This window comes from Argopecten irradians, chromosome 12 (assembly GCF_041381155.1).
Source record: "Argopecten irradians isolate NY chromosome 12, Ai_NY, whole genome shotgun sequence".
In the NCBI taxonomy this organism is placed as follows: domain Eukaryota; kingdom Metazoa; phylum Mollusca; class Bivalvia; order Pectinida; family Pectinidae; genus Argopecten; species Argopecten irradians.
Window position 1 is genome coordinate 24,529,946 of NC_091145.1, and position 25,151 is coordinate 24,555,096.

Consider the following 25,151-nt stretch of genomic DNA (forward strand, 5'->3'; position numbering starts at 1 on the left):
TTACATGGGCAATAATATCTTAATCTGTCAACAGTTCTCTTATAGGTTAACCTTTTATTCCTACACTAGTACACAGGAAATATTTCCAAGTATATTATATTCCCCTTGTGATAATCTCATTTCCTTTAGTAACAACATTGATTCCCCTTTTAATGACCTTAATTCCCCTAGTGATGACCTTAATTCCCCTAGTGATGACCTTAATTCCTCTAGTGACGACCTTAATTCCTCTAGTGACGACCTTAATTCCCCTAGTGATGACCTTAATTCCCCTAGTGATGACCTTAATTCCTTTTGTGATGACCTTAATTCCCCTAGTGATGACCTTTATTCCCCTAGTGATGACCTTTATTCCCCTAGTGATGACCTTTATTCCCCTAGTGATGACCTTAATTCCTCTAGTGACGACCTTAATTCCTCTAGTGACGACCTTAATTCCCCTAGTGATGACCTTAATTCCTTTTGTGATGACCTTAATTCCCCTAGTGATGACCTTTATTCCCCTAGTGATGACCTTAATTCCCCTAGTGATGACCTTAATTCCCCTAGTGATGACCTTAATTCCCCTAGTGATGACCTTAATTCCTTTTGTGATGACCTTAATTCCCCTAGTGATGACCTTTATTCCCCTAGTGATGACCTTTATTCCCCTAGTGATGACCTTTATTCCCCTAGTGATGATTTATTCCCTATGTGTTGATTTTAATTCCCCTAGTGATGATCTTAATTTCTATAGACCTTAATTCCTTAGTGATACCTTAATTCCTCTAGTGACGACCTTAATTCCTCTAGTGACGACCTTAATTTCTCTCACTAGTGACGACCTTAATTCCTCTAGTGACGACCTTAATTCCTCTAGTGACGACCTGTGACCCCTAGTGACGACCTTTAATTCCTCTAGTGACGACCTTAATTCCTCTAGTGACGACCTTAATTCCTCTAGTGACCACCTTAATTCCTCTAGTGATGACCTTAATTCCTCTAGTGATGACCTTAATTCCTCTAGTGACGACCTTAATTCCTCTAGTGACGACCTTAATTCCCCTAGTGATGACCTTAATTCCTTTTGTGATGACCTTAATTCCCCTAGTGATGACCTTAATTCCCCTAGTGATGACCTTAATTCCCCTAGTGATGACCTTTATTCCCCTAGTGATGACCTTTATTCCCCTAGTGATGACCTTTATTCCCCTAGTGATGATTTTAATTCCCCTAGTGATGATCTTAATTTCTATAGTAATGACCTTAAGTCCCCTAGTGATGACCTTACTTCCCCTAGTGATGATCTTAATTCCAATAGTAATGACTTTAACTCCCCTAGTGATGACCTTAATTCCCCTAGTGACAACCTTAATTCCCCTAGTGATGACTTTAATTCCCCTAGTGATGACCTTTATTCCCACTAGTGATGACCTTAATTCCCCTAGTGATGACCTTAATTCCCCTAGTTATGATCTTAATTCCCGTAGAAATGACCTTAATTCCCCTAGTGCGACCTTCATTCCCCTAGTGATGACTTTAATTCCACTAGTGACAACCTTCATTCCCCTAGTGATGACCTTCATTCCCCTAGTGATGACCTTTATTCCACTAAGTGATGACCTTAATTCCACTAGTGATGACCTTCATTCCCACTACTGCTGACATTTATTACCATAGTAATGACCTTAATTCCACTAGTGACGACCTTAATTCCCACTTGTAAAGACCTTAATTTCCCTTGTAATGACCTTAATTCCCCTTGTAATGACCTTCATTACCATTGTAATGACCTTAATTCTTCTAGTGGTGACCTTAATTCCACTAGTGGTGACCTTAATTCCCCTAGTGGTGACCTTACTTCCCCTTAGTGATGACCTTAATTCCCCTAGTGACGACTTTAATTCCCCTAGTGATGACCTTTATTTTCTAGTGATGTCCTTAATTCCCCCTAGTGATGACCTTAATTTCCCTAGTGATGACCTTTATTCCCCCTAGTGATGACCTTAATTTCCATAGCAACAACCTTACTTCCTCAAGTAATTACCTTCCAACAGTCCCACATTTGTTAAACGGAGTATCAAACTTAATTATCCTTAGTCACAACCTGAATTTCTCTAGTAATGCCTCTAATTCCCCTAGTAACAACCCTAATTCCCCTATTCCCCTTGTAACAACCCTAATTACCCTAGTAACAAGCTTTATTCTGTTAGTACAACACCCCTAATTCCTCTAGTGACAATTTACTAAGTGACAACTCTTATGTCCCTAGTGACAATCCTTAGTTCCCAAGTCACAACCCTTATTTCCCTAGTGACATTCGTAATTTCCCTATTGACAACCGTAATGTCCCTAGTTACAACCCTAAAGTCCCTACTGACAACCCTTATTTCCCTAGTGACAACCCAAATGTCCCTAGTGACAACCCAAATGTCCCTAGTGACAACCCTTATTTTCCTAGTGACAATCCAAATGTCCCTAGTGACAACCCTTATTTTCCTAGTGACAACCCAAATGTCCCTAGTGACAACCCATATGTCCCTAGTGACAACCCTTATTTTCCTAGTGAAAACCCAAATGTCCCTATTTACAACCCATATTTCCCAAGTGACAACCCTAATGTCCCTAGTTACAACCCTCATTTTCCTAGTTACAACCCTAATGTCCCTAATTACAACCCTTATTTCCCAAGTGACAACCCTAATGTCCCTAGTTACAACCCTCATTTTCCTAGTTACAACCCTAATGTCCCTAATTACAACCCTTATTTTCCAAGTGACAACCCTGATGTCCCTAATGACAACCCTAATGTCCCTAGTTACAACCCTTATTTCCCTAGTGACAACCCTAATGTCCCTAATAACAACCCTTATTTCCCTAGTGACAGCCCTTATTTTCCTAGTGACAACCCTAATGTCCCTAATGACAACCCTTATTTCCCTAGTTACAATGCTTATTTCCCTAGTGATAACCCTTATGTTCCTAGTGACAACCCTAATGTCCCTAATGACAACCCTTATTTCCCTAGATACAATGCTTATTTCCCTAGTGACAACCCTAATGTCCCTAATTACAACCCTAATGTCCCTATTGACAATCCTTATGTCCCTAGTGACAACCCTAATTTCCCTAATGACAACCCTTATTTCCCTAGTTACAACCCTTATTTCCCTAGTGACAACCCTAATGTCCCTAATGACAACCCTTATTTCCCTAGTGACAACCCTTATGTCCCTAATGACAACCCTTATTTCCCTAGTTACAACCCTTATTTCCCTAGTGACAACCCTAATGTCCCTAATGACAACCCTAATGTCCCTATTGACAACCCTTAATGTGACAACCCTAATTTCCCTAATGACAACCTTTATTTCCCTAGTGACAACCCTTATTTCCCTAGTGACAACCCTAATGTCCCTAATGACAACCCTTATTTCCCTAGTGACAACCCTAATGTCCCTAGTGACAACCCTTATTTCCCTAGTTACAATGCTTATTTCCCTAGTTACAATGCTTATTTCCCTAGTTACAATGCTTATTTCCTTAGTGACAATAACTTTGACTATAATTCCCCTACCTTTATTCCCTAGTGACAACCCTAACTTTGACCATAATTTCCCTACCTTTATTTCCTAGTGACAACCCTAACTTTGACTATAATTCCCCTACCTTTATCCCTAATGACAACCCTAACTTTGACCATAATTCCCCTACCTTTATTTCCTAGTGACAACCCTAACTTTGACCATAATTCCCCTACCTTTATTTCCCTAGTGACAACCCTAACTTCGACCATAATTCCCCTACCTTTATCCCTAATGATAACCCTAACTTCGACCATAATTCCCCTACCTTTATTCCCTAGTGACAACCCTAACTTTGACCATAATTCCCCTACCTTTATTTCCTAGTGACAACCCTAACTTTGACCATAATTCCCCTACCTTTATCCCTAATGACAACCCTAACTTTGACCACAATTCCCCTACCTTTATTTCCCTAGTGACAACCCTAACTTTGACCATAATTCCCCTACCTTTATTCCCTAGTGACAACCCTAACTTTGACCATAATTCCCCTACCTTTATTTCCTAGTGACAACCCTAACTTTGACCATAATTCCCCTACCTTTATTTCCCTAGTGACAACCCTAACTTTGACCATAATTCCCCTACCTTTATTTCCCTAGTGACAACCCTAACTTTGACCATAATTCCCCTACCTTTATTCCCTAGTGACAACCCTAACTTTGACCATAATTCCCCTACCTTTATTTCCCTAGTGACAACCCTAACTTTGACCACAATTCCCCTACCTTTATTCCCTAGTGACAACCCTAACTTCGACCATAATTCCCCTACCTTTATTCCCTAGTGACAACCCTAACTTTGACCATAATTCCCCTACCTTTATTTCCCTAATGACAACCCTAACTTCGACCACAATTCCCCTACCTTTATTCCCTAGTGACAACCCTAACTTCGACCACAATTCCCCTACCTTTATTTCCCTAGTGACAACCCTAACTTTGACCATAATTCCCCTACCTTTATTCCCTAGTGACAACCCTAACTTTGACCATAATTCCCCTACCTTTATTTCCCTAGTGACAACCCTAATTTTGACCATAATTCCCCTACCTTTATTTCCCTAGTGACAACCCTAATTTTGACCACAATTCCCCTACCTTTATTTCCCTAATGACAACCCTAACTTCGACCACAATTCCCCTACCTTTATTCCCTAGTGACAACCCTAACTTTGACCATAATTCCCCTACCTTTATTTCCCTAGTGACAACCCTAACTTTGACCACAATTCCCCTACCTTTATTCCCTAGTGACAACCCTAACTTTGACCATAATTCCCCTACCTTTATTCCCTAGTGACAACCCTAACTTTGACCATAATTCCCCTACCTTTATTTCCCTAGTGACAACCCTAACTTCGACCACAATTCCCCTACCTTTATTCCCTAGTGACAACCCTAACTTTGACCATAATTCCCCTACCTTTATTTCCTAGTGACAACCCTAACTTTGACCATAATTCTCCTACCTTTATTCCCTAGTGACAACCCTAACTTCGACTATAATTCCCCTACCTTTATCCCTAATGACAACCCTAACTTCGACCACAATTCCCCTACCTTTATTTCCCTAGTGACTACCCTAACTTTGACCATAATTCCCCTACCTTTATTCCCTAGTGACAACCCTAACTTTGACCATAATTCCCCCTACCTTTATTCCCTAGTGACTACCCTAACTTTGACCATAATTCCCCTACCTTTATTCCCTAGTGACAACCCTAACTTTGACCATAATTCCCCTTACCTTTATTTCCCTAGTGACAACCCTAACTTTGACCATAATTCCCCTACCTTTATTTCCCTAGTGACAACCCTAACTTTGACCATAATTCCCCTACCTTTATTCCCTAGTGACAACCCTAACTTTGACCATAATTCCCCTACCTTTATTCCCTAGTGACAACCCTAACTTTGACAACATAATTCCCTTACCTTTTTTCCCTAGTAACAACGTTCTATGAGAACCACACGATTGAAAGCCATCTTTAGGTGATGTTGGTGACAACCCAACAACTACAATCATAACATTTAGTTGGGTGACCCGTCCATGTTTATGATTATTACAAAATTTGATTCATGTGATTGTATAATATCGGTTCCTGCCAGGTGAATATAGTTCCCTTTCATTGACAAAAAGTTTATCCCAAAAAGGCAGAGAAAGCTGAGTGGCTGTTGGAGGTGATGGTAAGGGTGAGATGATGGGTAAATTGAGTTATCGGTGTGTAATATGTCTGAGCGTCTATAGAATTACTCTTGTACACAGATGTGGCCGTCGCCATATTTTCTACCTCATTACCACATGTTAGAAATGTAATTGCTCTGGTTATTTGAACACTGATGAAAGTCCAGAAGGGGGAATAACTCCTCTTGGGACCAAAGATAAAACGTACATCACCTATAATAATAAGTGCATCAAAATAGATGGGACCACACATTGTAGTCATGACAATTGGATTCTAGGTATGGTCAGCCTTTAGATATGGTGCCTCGCTATATAAAGCAGCTTCCATGAACTCTTTTGTTTGACTAAATGACCTTGAAGTTTGTATCCTTTGGTTGGACTAAATGACCTTGAGGTTTGTAGTTGTTCCCTGAGTGGACTAAATGACCTTGAAGTTTGTATCCTTTGGTTGGACTAAATGACCTTGAAGTTTGTATCCTTTGGTTGGACTAAATGACATTGAAGTTTGTATCCTTTGGTTGGACTAAATGACCTTGAAGTTTGTATCCTTTGGTTGGACTAAATGACATTGAAGTTTGTATCCTTTGGTTGGGACTAAATGACCTTGAGGTTTGTAGTTGTTCCCTGAGTGGACAATAATTACGTTAATGATAACTGTAATTCTCCTGGCTCTAATTCTTGAAACAAAAGTGCAGACTTAGGTCAAAACGTACAATTTTTTTTCCTTATATAACTAATATATGAAAACAAAATGGCTCAAGTCGGTTTTTGACTAAGATCATTGCGAGAGATTGGCACCTGGTAGACTTTTAAGGTCAACTTTTGATATTTGACTTTGTTCTACATTGATTGTACATTGGCTACATTCTGTGCAATATATGTTTGGGTGAGGTGTACCTGGAGATGTCTTACATTGTCTGTACATTGTATAAATTCTGTACAGTATATGTTTGGGGTGAGGTGTACCTGGAGATATCTTACATTGTCTGTACATTGTATAAATTCTGTACAGTATATGTTTGGGTGAGGTGTACCTGGAGATGTCTTACATTGTCTGTACATTGTATACATTCTGTACAGTATATGTTTGGGGTTGGGTGTACCTGGAGATGTCTTACATTGTCTGTACATTGTATACATTCTGTACAGTATATGTTTGGGGTGAGGTGTACCTGGAGATGTCTTACATTGTCTGTACATTGTATAAATTCTGTACAGTATATGTTTGGGTGAGGTGTACCTGGAGATGTCTTACATTGTCTGTACATTGTATACATTCTGTACAGTATATGTTTGGGGTGAGGTGTACCTGGAGATATCTTACATTGTCTGTACATTGTATAAATTCTGTACAGTATATGTTTGGGTGAGGTGTACCTGGAGAAATCTTACATTGTCTGTACATTGTATACATTCTGTACAGTATATGTTTGGGTGGGGTGTACCTGGAGATGTCTTACATTGTCTGTACATTGTTTACATTCTGTACAGTATATGTTTGGGTGAGGTGTACCTGGAGATGTCTTACATTGCCTGTACATTGTATACATTCTGTACAGTATATGTTTGGGTGAGGTGTACCTGGAGATGTCTTACATTGTCTGTACATTGTATACATTCTGTACAGTATATGTTTGGGGTTGGGTGTACCTGGAGATATCTTACATTGTCTGTACATTGTATAAATTCTGTACAGTATATGTTTGGGGTGAGGGTGTACCTGGAGATGTCTTACATTGTCTGTTCATTGTATACATTCTGTACAGTATATGTTTGGGTGAGGTGTACCTGGAGATGTCCTACATTGTCTGTACATTGTATACATTCTGTACAGTATATGTTTGGGGTGAGGTGTACCTGGAGATATCTTACATTGTCTGTACATTGTATAAATTCTGTACAGTATATGTTTGGGTGAGGTGTACCTGGAGAAATCTTACATTGTCTGTACATTGTATACATTCTGTACAGTATATGTTTGGGGTGAGGTGTACCTGGAGATGTCTTACATTGTCTGTACATTGTATACATTCTGTACAGTATATGTTTGGGGTGAGGTGTACCTGGAGATGTCTTACATTGTCTGTTCATTGTATACATTCTGTACAGTATATGTTTGGGTGAGGTGTACCTGGAGATGTCCTACATTGTCTGTACATTGTATACATTCTGTACAGTATATGTTTGGGGTGAGGTGTACCTGGAGATGTCTTACATTGTCTGTACATTGTATACATTCTGTACAGTATATGTTTGGGTGAGGTGTACCTGGAGATATCTTACATTGTCTGTACATTGTATACATTCTGTACAGTATATGTTTGGGTGGGGTGTACCTGGAGATGTCTTACATTGTCTGTACATTGTTTACATTCTGTACAGTATATGTTTGGGTGAGGTGTACCTGGAGATGTCTTACATTGCCTGTACATTGTATACATTCTGTACAGTATATGTTCGGGGTGAGGTGTACCTGGAGATGTCTTACATCGTCTGTACATTGTATACATTCTGTACAGTATATGTTTGGGGTGAGGTGTACCTGGAGATGTCTTACATTGTCTGTATATTGTATAAATTCTGTACAGTATATGTTTGGGTGAGGTGTACCTGGAGATGTCTTACATTGTCTGTACATTGTATACATTCTGTACAGTATATGTTTGGGGTGAGGTGTACCTGGAGATGTCTTACATTGTCTATATATTGTATACATTTTGTACAGTATATGTTTGGGGTGGGGTGTACCTGGAGATGTCTTACATTGTCTGTATATTGTATACATTCTGTACAGTATATGTTTGGGGTGAGGTGTACCTGGAGATGTCTTACATTGTCTGTACATTGTATACATTCTGTACAGTATATGTTTGGGGTTGGGTGTACCTGGAGATATCTTACATTGTCTGTACATTGTATACATTCTATACAGTATATGTTTGGGGACAGGTGTACCTGGAGATGTCTTACATTGTCTGTACATTGTATACATTCTGTACAGTATATGTTTGGGGTGAGGTGTACCTGGAGATGTCTTACATTGTCTGTACATTGTATAAATTCTGTACAGTATATGTTTGGGTGAGGTGTACCTGGAGATATCTTACATTGTCTGTACATTGTATACATTCTGTACAGTATATGTTTGGGGTTGGGTGTACCTGGAGATATCTTACATTGTCTGTACATTGTATAAATTCTGTACAGTATATGTTTGGGTGAGGTGTACCTGGAGAAATCTTACATTGTCTGTACATTGTATACATTCTGTACAGTATATGCTTGGGGTTGGGTGTACCTGGAGATATCTTACATTGTCTGTACATTGTATACATTCTATACAGTATATGTTTGGGGACAGGTGTACCTGGAGATGTCTTACATTGTCTGTACATTGTATACATTCTGTACAGTATATGTTTGGGTGAGGTGTACCTGGAGATGTCTTACATTGTCTGTACATTGTATACATTCTGTACAGTATATGTTTGGGTGAGGTGTACCTGGAGATGTCTTCCATTGTCTGTACATTGTATACATTCTGTACAGTATATGTTTGGGTGGGGTGTACCTGGAGATGTCTTACATTGTCTGTACATTGTTTACATTCTGTACAGTATATGTTTGGGTGAGGTGTACCTGGAGATGTCTTACATTGCCTGTACATTGTATACATTCTGTACAGTATATGTTTGGGGTGAGGTGTACCTGCAGATGTCTTACATCGTCTGTACATTGTATACATTCTGTACAGTATATGTTTGGGGTGAGGTGTACCTGGAGATGTCTTACATTGTCTGTATATTGTATACATTCTGTACAGTATATGTTTGGGTGAGGTGTACCTGGAGATGTCTTACATTGTCTGTACATTGTATACATTCTGTACAGTATATGTTTGGGGTGAGGTGTACCTGGAGATGTCTTACATTGTCTATATATTATATACATTTTGTACAGTATATGTTTGGGGTGGAGTGTACCTGGAGATGTCTTACATTGTCTGTATATTGTATACATTCTGTACAGTATATGTTTGGGGTGAGGTGTACCTGGAGATGTCTTACATTGTCTGTACATTGTATACATTCTGTACAGTATATGTTTGGGGTTGGGTGTACCTGGAGATATCTTACATTGTCTGTACATTGTATAAATTCTGTACAGTATATGTTTGGGTGAGGTGTACCTGGAGATGTCTTACATTGTCTGTACATTGTATACATTCTGTACAGTATATGTTTGGGGTGAGGTGTACCTGGAGATGTCTTACATTGTCTGTACATTGTATTAATTCTGTACAGTATATGTTTGGGGTGAGGTGTACCTGGAGATATCTTACATTGTCTGTATATTGTATACATTCTGTACAGTATATGTTTGGGGTGGGGTGTACCTGGAGATGTCTTACATTGTCTGTACATTGTATATATTCTGTACAGTATATGTTTGGGGTGGGGTGTACCTGGAGATGTCTTACATTGTCTGTACATTGTATACATTCTGTACAGTATATGTTTGGGGTGAGGTGTACCTGGAGATGTCTTACATTGTCTGTACATGGTATACATTCTGTACAGTATATGTTTGGGGTGAGGTGTACCAGCAGACATAATTATAAATTATCTCCCTTGTTAAGGTTACGCGTCATTGTAATATTTACTCAGTAATATCATCTAAAGCTTTTAATCAAACTACACACTACAGGTACAAATTGAATTTCTCTGGCTCCGGCTCATTTATCTAATATTGTACATATTGAAATAGGATATCAAATTAAAAGTTTCTTCTGACAAGACACCGGGGAGTGCAGCTGTAAGATCTGTTTAATTTGTGAAATTCTGTTGATACGATTGGTAAGATTATGTAATGAAGTGTAAGGCCTTTATAGCGATATGTTTACACATGTTTGTCTGTATTATGAGGGTCTGCTTCAGAACTCTTAGTCGGCCATTATACTGTAAACCATCAGACGCGAGTTAGATCTACTGTTCTGTTGATTTGTAGAAACTTTCTTTTTCAGTCGCTCCGATTTACTTCTTCAGGTCAATTTGTTTCGGCCATGATCTGTTTGCTTTACAATAATGCTTTAGTACTATATTTAACCTAACCAAGGTCACTAACAAGGTCACTGTTGACATTGGCAGTATATTTCCTGCTGAAGATAGAGGCTTACTTTATGTAACCTGAACATTACTGACAACTGTTCTAAATGCGATTCAAACTCATAATCTGTAGGTGGGGGCTTAAATTGTGGTAATATGTTGAAATATCTTAACCACTCAGCCACCGTGACCCCACAAATCTTTTAACAGTCTACTCTCTGACTAGTCTACCTGGTCATCTCTCTGACAGGTCTACCTGGTCATCTCTCTGACTGGTCTACCTGGTCATCTCTCTGACTGGTCTACCTGGTCATCTCTCTGACTAGTCTACCTGGTCATCTCTCTGACTGGTCTACCTGGTCATCTCTCTGACTGGTCTACCTGGTCATCTCTCTGACTGGTCTACCTGGTCATCTCTCTGACTGGTCTACCTGGTCATCTCTCTGACTGGTCTACCTGGTCATCTCTCTGACTAGTCTACCTGGTCATCTCTCTGACTAGTCTACCTGGTCATCTCTCTGACTGGTCTACCTGGTCATCTCTCTGACTGGTCTACCTGGTCATCTCTCTGACTAGTCTACCTGGTCATCTCTCTGACTAGTCTACCTGGTCATCTCTCTGACTAGTCTACCTGGTCATCTCTCTGACTAGTCTACCTGGTCATCTCTCTGACTAGTCTACCTGGTCATCTCTCTGACTAGTCTACCTGGTCATCTCTCTGACTAGTCTACCTGGTCATCTCTCTGACTGTTCTACCTGGTCATCTCTCTGACTGGTCTACCTGGTCATCTCTCTGACTAGTCTACCTGGCCATCTCTCTGACTGTTCTACCTGGTCATCTCTCTGACTGTTCTACCTGGTCATCTCTCTGACTGTTCTACCTGGTCATCTCTCTGACTAGTCTACCTGGTCATCTCTCTGACTAGTCTACCTGGTCATCTCTCTGACTGTTCTACCTGGTCATCTCTCTGACTGGTCTACCTGGTCATCTCTCTGACTAGTCTACCTGGTCATCTCTCTGACTGGTCTACCTGGTCATCTCTCTGACTGGTCTACCTGGTCATCTCTCTGACTAGTCTACCTGGTCATCTCTCTGACTAGTCTACCTGGTCATCTCTCTGACTAGTCTACCTGGTCATCTCTCTGACTAGTCTACCTGGTCATCTCTCTGACTAGTCTACCTGGTCATCTCTCTGACTAGTCTACCTGGTCATCTCTCTGACTAGTCTACCTGGTCATCTCTCTGACTGGTCTACCTGGTCATCTCTCTGACTGGTCTACCTGGTCATCTCTCTGACTGGTCTACCTTATCACCCACTTTTTCATCTGTTGAAGCTAATTTGTAATTCTTACTTGTGAATTTTCACAGTTTTACTGATGTATATAATGTTTGACACTGCTGATCTTAAATATACAACGGACATAATTTTTGAAGTGATAATCTGCCTACACATATCTGGCCGACACATTTTGCGTACATTTCTCCATGATACCCTGACCCAGTGACAAATGGAGGAAACTGAACTTATAACTCAGTATTATCAGATTGTTTTTTAAGTTGATAAATATATTGATCTTTAAACTTATGAATGGTTTACTTTACAATAAATCACTATTCCAATATGGGGGTTTCGAGATATGAAAATAACATGGATAAAGTACTATTTACCATCAATTAGTCCCACCCTCTGGTGATTATAACATCATAAAAGTCATGTGGGACTGTAAATCATACTTAACTTATTTCACTGCTGCCATGCCAACAAAGAGAATGATTTTTATGAAAAATAGAAAACAAACTTTCTGATTTTTTTTTTTATTATTATTATTTTCCAGGTTGAAGGCATTATACATTGACTCCTTGGGAGACTACATCCTAACCTTGGGGTAAGTGTTACAATAGCTTTGTTCATTTTTAAGGAGAAGTACTCACACATCTACCAATATCAGGTTATTTGTATGTGTTAAGCCCAGAGAGATTTGACTGTTGTTGGACTGTCTTTACTGTTGTTGGCCTGTTTTGATATGTGTGTGTCTGTCTGTTTTAGACCCAGAGAGATTTGACTAGTGTTTGACTGTTTTGATATCTATCTCTCTGGTCTCTGTCAATGGTTGGGGTAAGACTACATGTCGCTGTACTCAGTCACCACTCAGTAAAGATCTTTGACATTTTCTACATATTGCCAGACTCTATCAATACAATTATCTTTCCAGTGCTGATCCATTGTTAGAAACATTTAGATGTGTTTCTGTGTGCAATACAACATGGACTAGTAAAAGATCACTGGAAATCTCCTCAGTTCCCTTAATATCAGGCTAACTTGTGTATATAGTCCCTAAACATCAGGCTAGCCTTTAAACATCAGGCTAGTCCCTAAACATCAGGCTAACCTTTACTGTATATAGTCCCTAAACATCAGGCTAGCCTTTAAACATCAGGCTAGTCCCTAAACATCAGGCTAACCTTTACTGTATATGATCTCCTCAGGTCTGTATATAGTCCCTAAACATCAGGCTAGCCTTTACTGTATATGATCTCCTCAGGTCTGTGTATATAGTCCCTAAACATCAGGCTAGCCTTTACTGTATATGATCTCCTCAGGTCTGTGTATATAGTCTCTAAACATCAGGCTAGCCTTTACTGTATATGATCTCCTCAGGTCTGTGTATATAGTCCCTAAACATCAGGCTAGCCTTTACCTGTATATGATCTCCTCAGGTCTGTGTATATAGTCTCTAAACATCAGGCTAGCCTCTACTGTATATGATCTCCTCAGGTCTGTGTATATAGTCTCTAAACATCAGGCTAGCCTCTACTGTATATGATCTCCTCAGGTCTGTGTATATAGTCCCTAAACATCAGGCTAGCCTTTACTGTATATGATCTCCTCAGGTCTGTGTATATAGTCCCTAAACATCAGGCTAGCCTTTACTGTATATGATCTCCTCAGGTCTGTGTATATAGTCCCTAAACATCAGGCTAACCTTTACTGTATATGATCTCCTCAGGTCTGTGTATATAGTCCCTAAACATCAGGCTAGCCTTTACTGTATATGATCTCCTCAGGTCTGTGTATATAGTCCCTAAACATCAGGCTAGCCTTTACTGTATATGATCTCCTCAGGTCTGTGTATATAGTCCCTAAACATCAGGCTAGCCTTTACTGTATATGATCTCCTCAGGTCTGTGTATATAGTCCCTAAACATCAGGCTAGCCTTTACTGTATATGATCTCCTCAGGTCTGTGTATATAGTCCCTAAACATCAGGCTAGCCTTTACTGTATATGATCTCCTCAGGTCTGTGTATATAGTCCCTAAACATCAGGCTAGCCTTTACTGTATATGATCTCCTCAGGTCTATGTATATAGTCCCTAAACATCAGGCTAGTCCCTAAACATCAGGCTAGCCTTTACTGTATATGATCTTCTCAGGTCTGTGTATATAGTCCCTAAACATCAGGCTAGCCTTTACTGTATATGATCTCCTCAGGTCTGTGTATATAGTCCCTAAACATCAGGCTAGCCTTTACTGTATATGATCTCCTCAGGTCTGTGTATATAGTCCCTAAACATCAGGCTAGCCTTTACTGTATATGATCTCCTCAGGTCTGTGTATATAGTCCCTAAACATCAGGCTAGCCTTTAAACATCAGGCTAGCCTTTACTGTATATGATCTCCTCAGGTCTGTGTATATAGTCCCTAAACATCAGGCTAGCCTTTACTGTATATGATCTCCTCAGGTCTGTGTATATAGTCCCTAAACATCAGGCTAGCCTTTACTGTATATGATCTCCTCAGGTCTGTGTATATAGTCCCTAAACATCAGGCTAGCCTTTACTGTATATGATCTCCTCAGGTCTGTGTATATAGTCCCTAAACATCAGGCTAGCCTTTACTGTATATGATCTCCTCAGGTCTGTGTATATAGTCCCTAAACAATCAGGCTAGCCTTTACTGTATATGATCTCCTCAGGTCTGTGTATATAGTCCCTAAACATCAGGCTAGCCTTTACTGTATATGATCTCCTCAGGTCTGTGTATATAGTCCCTAAACATCAGGCTAGCCTTTACTGTATATGATCTCCTCAGGTCTGTGTATATAGTCCCTAAACATCAGGCTAGCCTTTACTGTATATGATCTCCTCAGGTCTGTGTATATAGTCCCTAAACATCAGGCTAGCCTTTACTGTATATGATCTCCTCAGGTCTGTGTATATAGTCCCTAAACATCAGGCTAGCCTTTACTGTATATGATCTCCTCAGGTCTGTGTATATAGTCCCTAAACATCAGGCTAGCCTTTACTGTATATGATCTCCTCAGGTCTGTGTATATAGTCCCTAAACATCAGGCTAGCCTTTACTGTATATGATCTCCTCAGGTCTGTGTATTTAGTCCCTAAATATCAGGCTAACCTTTACTGTATATGATCTCCTCAGGTCTGTGTATATAGTCCCTAAACATCAGGCTAGCCTTTACTGTATATGATCTCCTCAGGTCTGTGTATATAGTCCCTAAACATCAGGCTAGCCTTTACTGTATATGATCTCCTCAGGTCTGTATATATAGTCCCTAAACATCAGGCTAGCCTTTACTGTATATGATCTCCTCAGGTCTGTGTATATAGTCCCTAAACATCAGGCTAACCTTTACTGTATATGATCTCCTCAGGTCTGTGTATATAGTCCCTAAACATCAGGCTAGCCTTTACTGTATATGATCTCCTCAGGTCTGTGTATATAGTCCCTAAACATCAGGCTAGCCTTTACTGTATATGATCTCCTCAGGTCTGTGTATATAGTCCCTAAACATCAGGCTACCTTTACTGTATATGATTCCTCAGGTCTGTGTATATAGTCCCTAAACATCAGGCTAGCCTTTACTGTATATGATAGTGTGATATCCCTCAGGTCAGGTGTATATAGTCCCTAAACATCAGGCTAGCCTTTACTGTATATGATCTCCTCAGGTCTGTGTATATAGTCCCTAAACATCAGGCTAGCCTTTACTGTATATGATCTCCTCAGGTCTGTGTATATAGTCCCTAAACATCAGGCTAGCCTAAACATCAGGCTAGCCTTTACTGTATATGATCTCCTCAGGTCTGTGTATATAGTCCCTAAACATCAGGCTAGCCTTTACTGTATATGATCTCCTCAGGTCTGTGTATATAGTCCCTAAACATCAGGCTAGCCTTTACTGTATATGATCTCCTCAGGTCTGTGTATATAGTCCCTAAACATCAGGCTAGCCTTTACTGTATATGATCTCCTCAGGTCTGTGTATATAGTCCCTAAACATCAGGCTAGCCTTTACTGTATATGATCTCCTCTCAGGGTATGACCTGTATATAGTCCCTAAACATCAGGCTAGCCTTTACTGTATATGATCTCCTCAGGTCTGTGTATATAGTCCCTAAACATCAGGCTAGCCTTTACTGTATATGATCTCCTCAGGTCTGTGTATATATAGTCCCTAAACATCAGGCTAGCCTTTACTGTATATGATCTCCTCAGGTCTGTGTATATAGTCCCTAAACATCAGGCTAGCCTTTACTGTATATGATCTCCTCAGGTCTGTGTATATAGTCCCTAAACATCAGGCTAGCCTTTACTGTATATGATCTCCTCAGGTCTATGTATATAGTCCCTAAACATCAGGCTAGTCCCTAAACATCAGGCTAGCCTTTACTGTATATGATCTCCTCAGGTCTGTGTATATAGTCCCTAAACATCAGGCTAGCCTTTACTGTATATGATCTCCTCAGGTCTGTGTATATAGTCCCTAAACATCAGGCTAACCTTTACTGTATATGATCTCCTCAGGTCTGTGTGTATATAGTCTCTAAACATCAGGCTAGCCTTTACTGTATATGATCTCCTCAGGTCTGTGTATATAGTCCCTAAACATCAGGCTAGCCTTTACTGTATATGATCTCCTCAGGTCTGTGTATATAGTCCCTAAACATCAGGCTAGCCTTTACTGTATATGATCTCCTCAGGTCAGTGTATATAGTCCCTAAACATCAGGCTAACCTTTACTGTATATGATCTCCTCAGGTCTGTGTATATAGTCCCTAAACATCAGGCTAGCCTTTACTGTATATGATCTCCTCAGGTCTGTGTATATAGTCCCTAAACATCAGGCTAGCCTTTACTGTATATGATCTCCTCAGGTCTGTATATAGTCCCTAAACATCAGGCTAGCCTTTACTGTATATGATCTCCTCAGGTCTGTATATATAGTCCCTAAACATCAGGCTAACCTTTACTGTATATGATCTCCTCAGGTCTGTGTATATAGTCCCTAAACATCAGGCTAGCCTTTACTGTATATGATCTCCTCAGGTCTGTGTATATAGTCCCTAAACATCAGGCTAACCTTTACTGTATATGATCTCCTCAGGTCTGTATATAGTCCCTAAACATCAGGCTAGCCTTTACTGTATATGATCTCCTCAGGTCTGTGTATATAGTCCCTAAACATCAGGCTAGCCTTTACTGTATATGATCTCCTCAGGTCTGTGTATATAGTCCCTATATAGTCCCTAAACATCAGGCTAGCCTTTACTGTATATGATCTCCTCAGGTCTGTGTATATAGTCCCTAAACATCAGGCTAACCTTTACTGTATATGATCTCCTCAGGTCTGTGTATATAGTCCCTAAACATCAGGCTAGCCTTTACTGTATATGATCTCCTCAGGTCTGTGTATATAGTCCCTAAACATCAGGCTAGCCTTTACTGTATATGATCTCCTCAGGTCTGTGTATATAGTCCCTAAACATCAGGCTAGCCTTTACTGTATATGATCTCCTCAGGTCTGTGTATATAGTCCCTAAACATCAGGCTAGCCTTTACTGTATATGATCTCCTCAGGTCTGTGTATATAGTCCCTAAACATCAGGCTAGCCTTTACTGTATATGATCTCCTCAGGTCTGTGTATATAGTCCCTAAACATCAGGCTAGCCTTTACTGTATATGATCTCCTCAGGTCTGTGTATATAGTCCCTAAACATCAGGCTAGCCTTTACTGTATATGATCTCCTCAGGTCTGTGTATATAGTCCCTAAACATCAGGCTAGCCTTTACTGTATATGATCTCCTCAGGTCTGTGTATATAGTCCCTAAACATCAGGCTAGCCTTTACTGTATATGATCTCCTCAGGTCTGTGTATATAGTCCCTAAACATCAGGCTAGCCTTTACTGTATATGATCTCCTCAGGTCTGTGTATATAGTCCCTAAACATCAGGCTAGCCTTTACTGTATATGATCACCTCAGGTCTGTGTATATAGTCCCTAAACATCAGGCTAGCCTTTACTGTATATGATCTCCTCAGGTCTGTGTATATAGTCCCTAAACATCAGGCTAGCCTTTACTGTATATGATCTCCTCAGGTCTGTGTATATAGTCCCTAAACATCAGGCTAGCCTTTACTGTATATGATCTCCTCAGGTCTGTATATGTCCCTAACTCAGGCAGCCTTTACTGATATGATCTCCTCAGTCTGTGTATATAGTCCCTAAACATCAGGCTAGACCTTTACTGTATATGATCTCCTCAGGTCTGTGTATATAGTCCCTAAACATCAGGCTAGCCTTTACTGTATATGATCTCCTCAGGTCTGTGTATATAGTCCCTAAACATCAGGCTAGCCTTTACTGTATATGATCTCCTCAGGTCTGTGTATATAGTCCCTAAACATCAGGCTAGCCTATTACTGTATATGATCTCCTCAGGTCTGTGTATATAGTCCCTAAACATCAGGCTAGCCTTTACTGTATATGATCTCCTCAGGTCTGTGTATATAGTCCCTAAACATCAGGCTAGCCTTTACTGTATATGATCTCCTCAGGTCTGTGTAGTATATAGTCCCTAAACATCAGGCTAGCCTTTACTGTATATGATCTCCTCAGGTCTGTGTATATAGTCCCTAAACATCAGGCTAGCCTTTACTGTATATGATCACCTCAGGTCTGTGTATATAGTCCCTAAACATCAGGCTAGCCTTTACTGTATATGATCTCCTCAGGTCTGTGTATATAGTCCCTAAACATCAGGCTAGCCTTTACTGTATATGATCTCCTCAGGTCTGTGTATATAGTCCCTAAACATCAGGCTAGCCTTTACTGTATATGATGGTATATGTCCTCCTCTTTGATATGTCTGTCTGTATATAGTCCCTAAACATCAGGCTAGCCTTTACTGTATATGATCTCCTCAGGTCTGTGTATATAGTCCCTAAACATCAGGCTAGCCTTTACTGTATATGATCTCCTCAGGTCTGTGTATATAGTCCCTAAACATCAGGCTAGCCTTTACTGTATATGATCTCCTCAGGTCTGTGTATATAGTCCCTAAACATCAGGCTAGCCTTTACTGTATATGATCTCCTCAGGTCTGTGTATATAGTCCCTAAACATCAGGCTAGCCTTTACTGTATATGATCTCCTCAGGTCTGTGTATATAGTCCCTAAACATCAGGCTAGCCTTTACTGTATATGATCTCCTCAGGTCTGTGTATATAGTCCCTAAACATCAGGCTAGCCTTTACTGTATATGATCACCTCAGGTCTGTGTATATAGTCCCTAAACATCAGGCTAGCCTTTACTGTATATGATCACCTCAGGTCTGTGTATATAGTCCCTAAACATCAGGCTAGCCTTCCTCAGGTACTGCTATATGATCTCCTCAGGTCTGTGTATATAGTCCCTAAACATCAGGCTAGCCTTTACTGTATATGATCTCCTCAGGTCTGTGTATATAGTCCCTAAACATCAGGCTAGCCTTTACTGTATATGATCACCTCAGGTCTGTGTATATAGTCCCTAAACATCAGGCTAGCCTTTACTGTATATGACTCCTCAGGTCTGTGTATATAGTCCCTAAACATCAGGCTAACCTTTACTGTATATGATCTCCTCAGGTCTGTGTATATAGTCCCTAAACATCAGGCTAGCCTTTACTGTATATGATCTCCTCAGGTCTGTGTATATAGTCCCTAAACATCAGGCTAGCCTTTACTCTATATGATCTCCTCAGGTCTGTGTATATAGTCCCTAAACATCAGGCTAGCCTTTACTGTATATGATCTCCTGAAGACAAGGTTTCACCTAACTAAAGGTTAAAAGTGTTTCGTTCGTCACTGGAGACTTGTTTTGGTGACTATCTTGCTTTCATCAGACGTTGAATTAGCCTTAGGCAGTGTTGTAAGTAATTCTCTGCATCAGATTTTTAGGAATGCAAAATGTCAGATACGCTATAAGGTAGATTATGTTTTGGGGCCATGAGTATGTGAAGATATCTGCTAAATTTATCATTACACCAGCAGTGGCAGAATTTTATTGTGTTTGAAATCAGATACAACAAAACTGATTACATTTCACTAAGGATTCGATTTTACTGTAGATGGTAGTTGCAGAGAACCAAATACACCGAAAATATGTACAATGCATCTTAGATTGTTAGAGTGATGTGAGCTAGCTTACTGCCAAAGTTGAAGTTGTGGAATCTGTAAAATGTACATCGTTGCAGCAGACAAACTGGAAAATATTAGGAGTTCCGTAAAATTAACCAAATGTAATTGTCAGCCTGTGCTGATAAGACTGGGGGTTACAAAATCCAGGAATGCATGGATGTTTAGGTGAAGATATTTCTAGTCTTCGTGAAAAAAATCCAGATGTTACATAGAAATTACAGAGCCAAGATTACATAACATCAAAGACTGGTAGAACAAAAAATACAGAAGTATGTGCATGCACAAATGAACATTAGCAGTGTTCAGAGACAAAGTATATGTGATTAGATCTAGACCATTGTTAGGTTTGTTGTAACTGTTGAACTTGCGGGATGTCTGTTTTATAACTGAAGACTTAGCAGTGACAGGGCCCATTTAATGACCAAGGAGGAAAACCTTCAGTGCTACCGATAAATCAGGCCAAATTATATATAAAACAAACTAAAATGTATCCCCGGTAGCACTGTTTCCTGGTTTGATGTTTAGGCGATTTATTTCTCACACCTGAAGCAACATATATCCAGATTCATACAAATAAACATTTGCAGAAGAGCAGACACTGAACCATGTATCAGAGCTTCATACAAATAAACTTTTAATTCATACAAGAATGTACAGCAGGACTTAGTTTTTTTTGCTGCTTTCTAGCTGAATGAAACTGCTTCACAACAGAGATTAAACTTTATACCATATCAAGTAATATAATTATTATCACTATTATCTCCCTTTCCACCACACGTTGTTCTTCATTATCATATATTTTAATCTCCCTTTCCACCACACATTGTTCGTCAGTATCATACATTATTATCTCCCTTTCCACCACACATTGTTCGTCATTATCATACAATATTATCTCCCTTTCCACCACACATTGTTAGTCAGAATCATACAATATTATCTCCCTTTCCACCACACATTGTTCGTCAGTATCATACATTATTATCTCCCTTTCCACCACACATTGTTCGTCAGTATCATACAATATTATCTCCCTTTCCACCACATATTGTTCGTCAGTATCATACAATATTATCTCCCTTTCCACCACACATTGTTCGTCAGTATCATACATAATTATCTCCCTTTCCACCACACATTGTCCGTCAGTATCATACATTATTATCTTCCTTTCTTCTTTCCATCACACATTGTCCGTCAGTATCATACAATATTATCTCCCTTTCCACTAAACATTGTTCGTCAGTATCATACATTATTATCTCCCTTTCCACCACACATTGTTCGTCAGTATCATATATTATTATCTCCCTTTCCACCACACATTGTTCGTCAGAATCATACAATATTATCTCCCTTTCACTAAACATTGTTCGTCAGTATCATACATTATCATCTCCCTTTCCCCTATACATTGTTAGTCAGAATCATACAATATTATCTCCCTTTCCACCACACATTGTTCATCAGTATCATACATTATTATCTCCCTTTCCATCACATATTGTTCGTCAGTATCATACATTATTATCTCCCTTTCCACCACACATTGTTCGTCAGTATCATACATTATCATCTCCCTTTCCACTAAACATTGTTCGTCAGTATCATACATTATTATCTCCCTTTCCCCTAATACATTGTTAGTCAGAATCATACAATATTATCTCCCTTTCCACCCACACATTGTTTCATCAGTATCATACATTATTATCTCCCTTTTCCATCACATATTGTTCGTCAGTATCATACACATTATTATCTCCCTTTCCACCACACATTGTTCGTCAGTATCATACATTATTATCTCCCTTTCCACCACACATTGTTCGTCAGTATCATACATTATTATCTCCCTTTCCACCACACATTGTTCGTCAGTATCATACATTATTATCTCCCTTTCCACCACACATTGTTCGTCAGTATCATACAATATTATCTCCCTTTCCACCACACATTGTTAGTCAGTATCATACATTATTATCTCCCTTTCCACCCACACATTGTTCGTCATTATCATATATTTTAATCTCCCTTTCCACCACACATTGTTCGTCAGTATCATATATTATTATCTCCCTTTCCACCACACATTGTTCGTCAGAATCATACAATATTATCTCCCTTTCCACTAAACATTGTTCATCAGTATCATACATTATCATCTCCCTTTCCCCTATACATTGTTAGTCAGAATCATACAATATTATCTCCCTTTCCACCACACATTGTTCATCAGTATCATACATTATTATCTCCCTTTCCATCACATATTGTTCGTCAGTATCATACATTATTATCTCCCTTTCCACCACACATTGTTCGTCAGTATCATACATTATTATCTCCCTTTCCACCACACATTGTTCGTCAGTATCATACATTATTATCTCCCTTTCCACCACACATTGTTCGTCAGTATCATACATTATTATCTCCCTTTCCACCACACATTGTTCGTCAGTATCATACATTATTATCTCCCTTTCCATCACACATTGTCCGTCAGTATCATACAATATTATCTCCCTTTCCACTAAACATTGTTCGTCAGTATCATACATTATTATCTCCCTTTCCATCACACATTGTCCGTCAGTATCATACAATATTATCTCCCTTTCCACTAAACATTGTTCGTCAGTATCATACATTATTATCTCCCTTTCCACCACACATTGTTCGTCATTATCATATATTTTAATCTCCCTTTCCACCACACATTGTTCGTCAGTATCATATATTATTATCTCCCTTTCCACCACACATTGTTCGTCAGAATCATACAATATTATCTCCCTTTCCACTAAACATTGTTCGTCAGTATCATACATTATCATCTCCCTTTCCCCTATACATTGTTAGTCAGAATCATACAATATTATCTCCCTTTCCACCACACATTGTTCATCAGTATCATACATTATTATCTCCCTTTCCACCACACATTGTTCGTCAGTATCATACAATATTATCTCCCTTTCCACCACACATTGTTCGTCAGTATCATACATTATTATCTCCCTTTCCACCACACATTGTTCGTCAGTATCATACAATATTATCTCCCTTTCCACCACACATTGTTCGTCAGTATCATACATTATTATCTCCCTTTCCACCACACATTGTTCGTCAGTATCATACATTATTATCTCCCTTTCCATCACACATTGTCCGTCAGTATCATACAATATTATCTCCCTTTCCATCACACATTGTTCGTCAGTATCATACAATATTATCTCCCTTTCCACCACACATTGTTCATCAGTATCATACATCATTATCTCCCTTTCCACCACACATTGTTCGTCAGAATCATACAATATTATCTCCCTTTCCACCACACATTGTTCGTCAGTATCATACATTATTATCTCCCTTTCCATCACACATTGTCCGTCAGTATCATACAATATTATCTCCCTTTCCATCACACATTGTTCGTCAGTATCATACAATATTATCTCCCTTTCCACCACACATTGTTCATCAGTATCATACATCATTATTCTCCCTTTCCACCACACATTGTTCGTCAGAATCATACAATATTATCTCCCTTTCCACTAAACATTGTTCGTCAGTATCATACATTATCATCTCCCTTTCCCCTATACATTGTTAGTCAGAATCATACAATATTATCTCCCTTTCCACCACACATTGTTCGTCAATATCATACATTATTATCTTCCTTTCCATCACACATTGTTCGTCAGTATCATACATTATTATCTTCCTTTCCATCACACATTGTCCGTCAGTATCATACATTATTATCTCCCTTTCCACCACACATTGTCCGTCAGTATCATACAATATTATCTCCCTTTCCACCACATATTGTTCGTCAATATCATACATTATTATCTCCCTTTCCCCTATACATTGTTCATTAGTATCATACGTTATTATCTCCCTTTCCACCACACATTGTTCCTCAGGATCATACATTATTTTTTCCCAAATTTCACAGGGATATCCTGTGGCTGCTAGGGAAAAGATATCTCTATCTTACACAGGGAGATGTAAGACAGCTCGCACCCACTAGACAATCACATGATGTCATCAATACATGCAGCGTAACTGCTGCGCGCTATGTAGAGGACGTCGTCAATTTTGACGCATAACGATGTTCCTAAGATAACGGTGCGATGAAAAAGCTGGAAACCAAGTGTAACCAAATGTAAATATCAGCAACTGAACAGAGGCAAATTCTATATGAAGTGCTAGCGCGCTTTATTGAATTTGCCTCTGTCCACTTGGCATTTGTATTGGCTATGAATGCCAACTGAAAGATGTTCATTGCTTAATTATCTCCCTTTCCACACATTGTTCGTAAGTATCATACATTATTATCTCCCCTTTATACCATACGTTAATTGTCAATATCATACAATATCCACCAATATAATGTGATATCAGATACAGTTTGGCACTCCACAGTTTATGAGTATGGTTAAGACACATCATTTCTAAGCAAGACCCGATTGTAGAGTTAATATTCAATTCCTCTGTCTTGCTTTAGTAATCATGTCCTTATATATACAGAAGTGGCGTGTCACCCATTACAACAGAGACTGGTTCCTGAATGGCCTGCGGTGTGATATTACTGATGACAGGATCTACACAGGTCTGGCCAACACGAGACATGACAAAGTTTGATTATTGGCAGCGCGTGGCAGATTAGGATTCTGTCATAAGAAATAGGAACAAGATTATTTCATGTGTACATTAAAATTGGAGATATAAACTTTGGCTTTGTCACAATAGGATAACATTGGATTTACAGTAAAACTTT

The 25,151-nt window shown here is 39.3% G+C and overlaps 1 protein-coding gene and 1 long non-coding RNA gene across 4 annotated transcripts in view; both read left to right on the forward strand.

The window, feature by feature from the left end:
* LOC138336414 (protein MON2 homolog) overlaps positions 1-25,151 on the forward strand; it is a 576,914-nt gene that overhangs the window by 392,910 nt on the left and 158,853 nt on the right. The window lies entirely within an intron of this gene.
* The window catches only part of LOC138336419 (uncharacterized), a 76,551-nt gene that overhangs the window by 830 nt on the left and 50,570 nt on the right, over positions 1-25,151 (forward strand). Inside the window, exon 2 of the long non-coding RNA XR_011210424.1 lies at positions 12,695-12,745. This is a non-coding gene — a long non-coding RNA (uncharacterized lncRNA). The remainder of the gene's footprint in view (positions 1-12,694; positions 12,746-25,151) is intronic.